This window comes from Triticum aestivum, chromosome 7D (assembly GCF_018294505.1).
Source record: "Triticum aestivum cultivar Chinese Spring chromosome 7D, IWGSC CS RefSeq v2.1, whole genome shotgun sequence".
NCBI lineage: Eukaryota > Viridiplantae > Streptophyta > Magnoliopsida > Poales > Poaceae > Triticum > Triticum aestivum.
In genome coordinates this window covers 604,145,133-604,152,168 of record NC_057814.1, presented here as the reverse complement: position 1 = coordinate 604,152,168, position 7,036 = coordinate 604,145,133, and the positions used below count along the sequence as shown (strand labels likewise).

Sequence of the window (7,036 nt, the reverse complement as noted above, 5' to 3'; positions counted from 1 at the left end):
ACTATCAGACTACTATGTTTGTTGGGAGAATCTGAGGCTTCTCAGAGCTCAGCCACTCTCGGCCGTCGGATCAATTGTTTGATGCGTTTAGGACCGTCGGATCTCGCTCCTGGTCGATATCAGCCGTTGGATCAAAAAAAGTTACTGCTACAATGAATAGTTACCGCCTCGTTCCTGCCACCGCCTGTAATTACGCTGCCCCGCCGAGGGCATTTCCGTCACTTCACACACAAGGGTATAAATCATAGTGGCTCCTCTGAGATGACCTAGCCGCCTCCTCCTCCCGCACTCCCGCCGCCCCGTCTTCTCTTCGTCCCGCCTCGCCCCTCTCTCTCCCTCCAAACCCTACCCCGCGCACGCCTCCCTACCCCGCCGCCATCTCCTTCGCCGCCGGGAGCTCGCGCGGGATGACTGCCGCGGGGTTCCTGGTGGGCTTCCTCCTCGGCCTGCTCGCGCTCACGGAGGCCGAGGCGGCCGCGCTGCTCTAGTTCGTGCTCCGCCTCCGCCGCCGGCGCGGATCCGGTGGACTCGGACGGCTCCTCTCCGTCTCCTCCCTCGCCCATACGTGTGGTTCCGCTTCCCGCCGGCCACGAGGTGCAGCCTTGCAGGGGCGCATCGGGCTGGGCCTCTGTTTCCGGTTAGTTCACCCCCTCCTCCTCCTCTCCGATCTACTCTGGTTCTCACCCTCTCCTCTTCTTCCTTCTTTCTCAGATATGGTGCAGCAGCTGCTGTGGGGTTGAGGTGTTCTGGCAACAGTAGGAGCTCCGGGCCCGTCCAGGTTAACCTATCTCTCTCTCTCCTGATTTCGTAGCCCTCATGTGCTTGCTTGCTTTCTGCTCTGAGTTGTGGCCATCCAGATTAGCTAGGGTTCAAGCTTTGGCAGCCTATATGGTGGTCACTATTCTTGTCATGTGCTTTAACTCTACAACCTAGCTTGGGTTCCCTCATGTGCTTGCTGGTCTGCCTGTCTAATTAGGCTTAGGTACCACAACCTACAGATTCCTTCTTGTTTGCCAAGTGCTGCAATCTCAAAGAATTTGCTTGATTTGCTGCAGGTCTGTCCAGTGCTCCATCTATGCTGATTTTCAGAAACGGTTGCCCAGAGAGATCTCCATGAAGCATTGCGCCTGATGCAGATGTCAAAGTATTCAATCTACTCTGTGACCACCAGCGGTGTAGTCTTGGTACATATACTGCATCCTGAGAGATAAAGCAGCAAGGACTAGCAGCATGGATGTGAAATATGGTCATGCTCTTAACCTGATCTCCAGAAAGGTATAATCTGTACCTACATCTACATTAATTGGTACCACTATTGCTGGGCATTGATTGCTGACAGAATTTCTCTCCAGCTAGAATGTTTGTATACACCGTAGCAATTCTCTCCTGTAATAGCTACATCAATTTTGAGATTGCTAACAGAAATTCTCTTCTAATAAATATTAACCAAATTTAATTTAAGAAATGAGAGAATCTCAATACTATGGTACAACTTTGCTGAAAAAACCATTATTTGCAGTACTAACAAATTATAGCAATAGGATGCGCTGACATCAGTTTACTGCTCTGAATTAATTATTATTCGATGACTGTCTAAAGATAGATTTTCAAATACCGAAGGCGAGTTAGTCTATTCATTCATCTGTATCGTACAATATATGTCTCATAATGTTTGCTGAGTAGCAAAGCTGACTCCTTACAATATTTCTTCTGTTATCATTTAGCATTACCGTAGTACTGCTATGATACTTGCGGCAAAGTTCATACCATGCTCCCAGTTCCCTATTATCATTTTCATAATTTTGGAGATTTAGTTTAGTTACAAATAAGCACATCGTCCGACATTTACTGTTTGTCTGGACTAGAAATGAAATGCAAATATACCTTTTAAATTGACATGATAATTGGAAGTAGATAAATGTTATAACCTTTGTACTTATCAATGGAAGTTATCAATGATTTCTCCCTTTTATGGGTATAGTCAGCATAACGGGTATTTTCTCACAATTTTCGTTTCTCCTGTCTCTTCAACATCATTCCACACTGCACTTAATGAAAACTTATCTTTGAGCAAGTTATATTCTCCATGTTAACATAGTTCCAGTAGCATGCGTATCAGTGGTGAGTTTTTTTATTCATTGATTTTGTGTGTTCCCATTTTGGCTTGGTTTCACTGCTCAAACCATATATGTTAGTAAGAGGAAACAGAGTGTCACATTTTTGCTGATAAAATACATATAAGAACAGATTCATTGTCCCGTCTGTGTAGCATGGATGTTTGTTCGTTAACGCAAGCGCTTATTGTCACATCTGTTGCTTCTAATGATTTTTAGTGTAATACTAATCAGATTTCTATATCTCCTGAAGCAAGAAGAGTATTTTGATGGAGCACAATTGATGTAGGTAAGCTTACTTGCGTAATTCAAAAACCTGAAACTTCTTAACAGTAACTCAATTATTACATAACTCGATTTTCTTCATCTTCAACTGTGTTCCGTTTTTGACACTGGTGTTCCGTTTTTCTTATTCATGCTTGCAATATTTTTAGTTTTTTATGATTTTGTATAGCCAATGTGCATACTGTCCAGTGTAGGCATCTACTACCTTTGCAGTTGCCTCCTCATTTTCCTTTTATTACTACATGCGATTTTTATTAGCTGATCTGTGGCTTGATTTTCATTTGTAGATTCAAACTACTCTCATGTGAGGATTTGTTCTGCTATACATTTTCCTTTCATTTGCCATCCAGGTTGTGTTCAAGTGATAGGTGGCATTGCAAATTATGACCATTTTAAATGTTGTTTAGTGAGGTATGATTTGCTCATTAACTTTTATTGCTCATTTCATTAACCCGTACATTGCTGGCGGTTACTATCTTATACCCCATATAGATATGTAACGGACTAGGTTTTGTTTGAACGTGATACAGTTGGGTTAAGCTTCTCAAATGCCTAGCATCAATTAAGCTTGACCACCAAACTGAAACTGAAGAATATAAAAAGTTCAGTTAAGCATCCGAAGCTTTCGGACGGAAATTTTTAATGCAGTACACTATATAGTTAACCAAGGGAAACTTCTATTTTTGCTACTTCCTGTTCCTGAATTTTTTTGAAATCACTTTAGTGTGCTTATTGCCCATCACTGAACTAACAGGAGCTTGTTGCCATGTGTTTTTTTTACTAATCAGACTACTTGCGGAACCATCTGTTAAAACTGGTCTAACTAAGAAAATGCTTTCTTCTGTCTCTACTAGACACCGACAATGAGAACGCCATTTCTATGTAGCTGAACCAAGTGACTGAAAATTTATGTTACATGGTACAACTTTACGAGAGGATTATTTCTCTAGACGAAGAACACAGTTGTATCTATGCCTTCTAAGTATTTAGTTATTTTAAAAGATAACTTAATAATAGATGGATAAAAGAGCTTGGCTTTCAAACCTATGAGGTTTAGAATTTCCTGTTGACTTTACTTCTGTGTTTCGCCAGCCTCCATCCGCCAATTGGAAATAAACTGAGGGACCTGAAGTTTCATCTATTAGGAGAAGCCGGTGCTTGTGCGGGTTGCCGGATTAATCAAGATGGAAGCTGATGCAATTAGAGTCCCATCGGTACCATTGCCTGTGACCATGATGCAGACATTCACTCTAGGATTTGAGATTTTCTTTTCTCATCCCCTACGATAGATTATAGCTCAAGGAGTGAATTCATCCACGTCTACATATTTTCATCTTTTGTTGTGTTTTGGCATAACCATTATTTGATTTGAGTTTTTGTAAGCGTGCTGAAGTCTTATTGATTGTGTTCCTGCAAATAAACATGATCACCAAATGGGCGTCTTCTGAAACTTAAGAGAATTAACTAATTGTATATGCTATTTATTTGTGTTCTTTTTGTGAGATTCAGATGATGCACACTTGAATATGAATGAAGGATGTGTCCTTGGCTATTGGGCCCTAATGAAAACTTTGTATTGTATTATTGGTAAATTTGCTTCTTTTGAGAAGGTTCTCTTAAGATAGGTCATGATCATGTATAGGGGGCTGGATGAGTTTGGGCTGGGGGGTGCGGCAAGCCGCACTTCCTATCTAGTAGTTATGCATGAACGAGAATATGCTTGTAACTGGTGACAAATAGACCAGCTTTGCAGTTTGCCACATTGGTGGTGTAAATGCCCCTAAATGATGATATCTTAGCAAGTGCTTTCTCTGATGTTTAACCCTGTTACTATCGTCCATAAGTATTGCCGTTGATTTTGGTATATGAGCACTAGTGTTTCCTGCTTACAGCAAGCTATGTATTGTACATGTGTCCATTTTACCTGTGTAAATAGTTTGTTTCATACCTAGTAACATGTTTCCTCATAATGAATTATTCGTGCCATGTGAATCATTGCTGCTATACTGCTACTAATGGATACAGGGATGAAATGCACAGTTTCCTGTCAAGTAGTGTTTGTTTGGTGACAGGATGCTGTTTTTTCCTTCCAAGTATAATGCTCCTTTCATGTAGTGATGATACTACATCTATTTCATTTCATGTTTATGCCTCTTCCAGAAAATGTGCTGCACCTACAATAATCAATCTAACTTATCCATTTTATTTTATAGGCCTTCGAGTACAAGAGCTGCTGCTTGACTATAACAGCGAAAATGTGCAATGTTGGATTAATGATTGAAGTGCATTAGCGGTTTATCTTCTTCTTCACAAGTCTGTTTGCAATGGATGTACATAATTGTCATTTTTACCTCTTGCATATTTAACATACATGACAATAGCAGTAGGTATTGAAATATATGTGAAGGTAGAAGCTATCGCTGCTGCCTTGTGGGTCGTAATTCTTTCTCTCCAGACACGTATACTGCCTGATGTATCGCTCATGCTCATATACTGTACCGAGATAGTCCTAATATCCGTATGGTTGTAGATTGATTTCCCCTGAAAAAGCTATGCTTCTTTCCTTGGATGATAAGCATGTTCGGGAGCTATGTGGAATCCTTAAGATAAATGGTCTTTAGTTTCTTTTGGTGCATCTGCGTGCACATAACAGTATGTTAGTTTCTCTTTATATAATGAAGAAAATATGCTGCTGTCGTTTTTTTATTATTATCTATCATCTGTAGATTGATTTTTAGGCCATCAGTACTTGTATGTATAATTTCTAGTCTCTTGAATGAATAATTTTTCTTTAGGTGTCATGCGTCTTGTGTTACTACATACATCTGTCGTGAAGTACATGGTTCCAGAACTATGGTAACCTGTAGTTTGCTCTACTGGTGATAGTAGGATGATGGAAACATCAGTACTGAATGTAGTTCATGTTTCTTCAACTAATCATCATGTACTAGAGTTTCTCTTCTTCTTGCTACTATTTGGTTTTTGACGTCACTAGCTTGTACTGAAACGTGCAGACTTTACCCCTTGCTAGATCCTTCGGTGGAGGTGACCCATGTGATGGTCATTCGCTCCAGCAGTTCCGGTTCCGGCAGTGGTGGTGCTACACTGCTACTGCTCCTATGATGGCTACGCATTGGCAGGCTCGGCTGCCTCCCTTGGCTGTCGCTGTGATGGTGAAGCTCGGCCTAGGCTACAACCACTTCCGATGAGCTCCTCAGGTCCCCTTCTACCCTTCCTACTTGCTCCATGATTCTTTGCTTTGCCTTTGTGAGGTGTAATTGTTTAATTTTTGTCATAGTCGAGCATTGGATGATATATTGTATCTGTCATGAGGTACATGGTTCATGGATATGCCAACCTGCAGCTTGTTGTACTAGTGATAGTAGGATAATGCAAGTTTTGACAATCCATACATATTCCTACATGTTAGTGTCTCCCCATGTAAGTACGAATTCTGGTGATGCCTTCATCTATGATGATGCTCTGCCATTCGCTTTCATTCATTCTCTGATTGTTCTAGGAGTCCTCATATTTATTTGAAAATCTATGCACATGTACACCATTCTAGAGAAGCATTCCCATACCAGCACATGTATTTGAAAAATCTATTCAAATCTCCTCACTTCATATGTTGCTATCAACACTAAGTTCAGAGTGTAGCATGCTATTAAGAGATACTGCAACTCCAAAGTAGACAATTAAAACATATCTATACCTACTAATAAAGCAAGGTGCGTTTCTTCGTTTTTTCATCCGTTCACCGTCAAAAAGATTTTTGTCTATTCGAGGTGGTACTAAATTTTTGTGTGTCTATCCGCTAGAAAAGAAAAAAGGTTTGATCAGAATTCCATTATTGGGTTGCGCGCACTTGGCCCAACGAAGCCAGCCCACTTATTACTGCCCATGGAGTTGAGAAACCTTATTTGTCGCATGGAGCGATAAATAGCTGAAGCTTCCCACAGGGCGCCTAAGACTGGGCCGGCCCGTTTCTCATTTTTCGTTGTTCTTTTTTCTATTTTTCTTTTTCTGATCGTTTATCTTTCTCTTTTATATTTCCTTTTTCATTTTCCCTTATTTATTTATATTATTTATGTAAATAAAAAGTTTACAGAAATATTTAGAATTTCATTTTTTTTCAAACATTAAAAAATGGCCTGAATTTATAAATATTATTTCTGTTTTGAGAAATGTTCGAAACTTATAAATATTCCATTTCAAAATTTTCTCAACATTTCAAAAATGTGTTCTCATTTTTAAAAAAAGTTTGTGTTTTCGAAAAAGTAATTAGAAATTGTTTTTATAAAAAAACATATAATACAAATTCTCCATCTTATAAAATATTCTTATTTTAGTGAAGTTCAAAAATCTAAAATAATATTTGCGTTCAAGAAAACATTTTCGAAAATAATATTTACTAAAATTTTGTCCATCCGTCTATTAGAACAGGAAAAACGCCAGAATTGCATGCATGGGCCGCATGCAGTGTGGCCCAGCAAATCCAGCCCAGTTATCTTCGTGCCCACACAGGTGGCAAATTCGCACAGGGCGCCCAAGCTGGGCTGAGCCATTTTCTTTTCTTTTTTCCTTTCATCGTAAATCCAAATTTTCAAAAATTTCATCAGATCCTTAAAATTCTA

At 39.9% G+C, this 7,036-nt stretch overlaps 1 long non-coding RNA gene across 1 annotated transcript; it reads left to right on the top strand.

Annotated features, from left to right (window-relative positions):
- Positions 1 to 277: 277 nt before the first annotated feature.
- Positions 278 to 3,849, top strand: LOC123167111 (uncharacterized). The gene is made up of 6 exons (XR_006483812.1): positions 278 to 637; positions 712 to 778; positions 1,056 to 1,275; positions 2,349 to 2,403; positions 2,687 to 2,810; positions 3,492 to 3,849. It is a non-coding gene; the product is annotated as an uncharacterized lncRNA (long non-coding RNA).
- The last annotated feature ends 3,187 nt before the right edge of the window (positions 3,850 to 7,036 follow it).